This window comes from Gracilinanus agilis, chromosome 1 (assembly GCF_016433145.1).
Source record: "Gracilinanus agilis isolate LMUSP501 chromosome 1, AgileGrace, whole genome shotgun sequence".
Classification (NCBI taxonomy): Eukaryota; Metazoa; Chordata; class Mammalia; order Didelphimorphia; family Didelphidae; genus Gracilinanus; species Gracilinanus agilis.
In genome coordinates this window covers 34849436-34852477 of record NC_058130.1, presented here as the reverse complement: position 1 = coordinate 34852477, position 3042 = coordinate 34849436, and positions in this window count along the sequence as shown.

Sequence of the window (3042 nt, the reverse complement as noted above, 5' to 3'; positions counted from 1 at the left end):
ATTTTTAAATGTTTTTATTTAAAATTTTTAAAAATTTAAAAAATAAATATATAAATAAAAGAAAGTGACTTATGGCTAACTGACTAAATTCTCAAAACTGTCAAAGGTAAAATTGACAACCTTTCTACATGAGAACCCCCTGAGAGAGGAAAAAGTCTGCACTAATTATAACAAACTAACTATATATATATATATATATATATATATATATATATATAATACTCCCATCCATAATGATACATTTGTTATGACAAATTGTTTTTTTAATTTTTTTAAATTTTTTTACATAGTTACATGATTCTTGTTGTCCCCCTCCCCTCTTCTTTACCTCTTCCCAGAGATGACAAGCAATTCCACTGGGCTATAAGTGTTTTATCACTCAAATCCTATTTCCATATGTAAGAATGAAAGCAAGCCCTGACATTTTTGAAAAAACTGTCATTAAAATGTTGGAGAAAGAAGAACCAAGTGATTGTGGGAAGAGCAGAGACTTCTGGGAAAGAGAACCCTGACCAGGGGCTTTTAGGGGGGGAAGGAGCCAGTGAAGGAGGGAAAGATATCTGGCTCTGTGATCCTCAGAAGTGACCATCAGTGGGGCAGCTGGGTAGCTCAGTGGATTGAGAGTCAGGCCTAGGGACAGGAGGTCCTAGGTTAAATCTGGCCTCAGACACTTCTCAGCTATGTGACCCTGGGCAAGTCACTTGACCCCCATTGCCCACCCATACCACTCTTCCACCTATGAGCCAATGCACAGAAGTTAAGGGTTAAAAAATTTTTTTAAATTAAAAAAAAAAGAAGTAGCCATTGGGTTTTCCCAGATTTATAAAGAAGACCTGCTTTTTCTGAGACATCTTGTTTCCAGTGTTTCACTTGTACCATCTACAGTGCTAACAGAGTTTGGGGTTTCTGGACTTCCTTGGAAGAGCCATTCCCTGAACCCCACTTGCCTTGGGCTTTGCTCAGCTGTATCCCACCTAGATTTACTACAACCATAGCTTTTGGAATTTAATTAGTGGGTTTGGGAAAGTGAAGCTTTGATCAGGGAACACCATGTCTGACCTTTGGGTCTGTGGCTCAGTGGGTACCTGGCAGAGTGACAGACTTTGGATTAGAGATACCCTGCACCCCCTACTAATCCCCTGCACCCCCTTTCCTGCTGAACCCCTATTTCCATTCCATTTGCCTTGTTGTTTCTGAAATAAACACCCAAGATTTTCTAGATCAGATCTGCTTGATTCATTTGGTGGGAGGCTTACTGGAACGGATAGTGAAGGGAGTCAGGCTGATCTCCATTTTAAGCCTGACCCCCTGCTGGGAGGAAGGGGAAGTTTCTGTGTACCCCAACTGGCACCAACATCCAATTGGGGTGTCACTCATTTCTCCTTGAGAGGGATACCATTCCTTCAACCCCTCAACCCTGGCACGACCTTCAGGGGTCCCCCATTTCCCAAGGAGATCCCCTTACCCAGTAAATAGGAGTGGCTGTGATGGAGGAGGGGGTCATCCCACATCTTACTTGCTGGTCCACCATTAGACCCCAATCCTCCCAAACACCCCCCTTTTTCACATGTTAATCATTTCTGTAATAGGGTAATCTCTTAAAACCAAAACCCCAAACCATAGACCCAAATAAACAAGTGATAAATCATAAGTTTCTTTTATGTTTCTAATCCCACAGTTCTTTCTCTGGATGTGAATACTATTCTTTCTCCAAAGTCCCTCAGTGTTGTCCTGGATTATTGCATTGCTTTCAATAGCAAAGTCAATCACATTTGATCATCCCACAATGCTTCAGTTATTGTGTATAATGTATTGTAACAAATTCTAAAGGTTAATACCTCTGGGGTACTGTAAGATAGGCAAAACATTAATATACGTCATCTCCTGTGAGCGTGGGGGCATCATTTACAAATGATGATTTGGCCAGACTTTTTGTTTAGGAAACAAGATAGTTATTATTCTATTTTGGGACACACAATAAGCCTGAAAAGACTTTTTTCTGTTTTCTAATGTGTTTCATTCACTCCTCAGCATTTCACTCTATTGAGTTCCCATGGCTATGAAGGGTGAAGGTCCGAAAGCCCCTGCCACAGGTGGGTATAGATGGTAGGTGAAGATGTCTCAGAGGGCTTCAAGGTTGACCATTGTAGCTGATGGGTGGGAAGTTGGAGCCTGTTCTCTACAAGAGACCAAGTTAGAACATTTCTTTCTTCTCTAGAGGATGTCTCTGTCTCTTGGTCCTGAAGTTGGTCTATCTGGTCTCGAATTTGGGAACAATATTTCCACTTCAGCTGAGTTGAAGGATGCACCTGGATAATTCTGGTGTGTGTGTGTGTGTGTGTGTGTGTGTGTGTGTGTGTGTGTGTGTGTGTTGGGGAGGGAACAGTATTCAGTTCTGCTTTTCTGCTGGCTCATTCAAAACTCCAGGTCCCCTCTTGGAACAGGTGCTATTTGCTTAACATCACCTTAGCAGCCAGCCCTTGAAGATGAGGGGGGCCTCCCTCACCTGCTGTGTGTGTGAGTCCAGTGTTTGCTCTTCTAAAGGTAACACAGAAGTCAGATCCCGGAGGTGCAGGCATTGTACCATGGCTGGGGCCCCATAAAAATAAACACCATTGTTTTTATACACACATTTTAAGTAGATCTGTGTGGGTGGAAGTACTAGATAATTATATTTATTTTAGGTGGGTTGCTATTATGAAGTTTCTAAATCTAGTCGCCTCTGCTTTTAAAAAAAATGATAAATAGCCTCATAAAAGATCCTCGGATAATAATGAGGCATTTATGGAGTAATGGCCACTGGGATTTATTCTCTATTTGTTGAAATAAGAGAAGGGCTTTGCATCCTTCTCAGGCTCAGCTTTCCTTTTGGAATGTGGCTGGAATCTCTCACTGAGGCAAAAACCAAATTGAATTTCCCACTATTCAAATATAAATATTTTGTTTATGCGTCAATATCTTCCTTATCAGTGGGGAATTCTACATCTTCTTAAAGTTTTGACTTGGTTTCCAGGCCTTCCATAATCTGAGTCTCACCCTAAG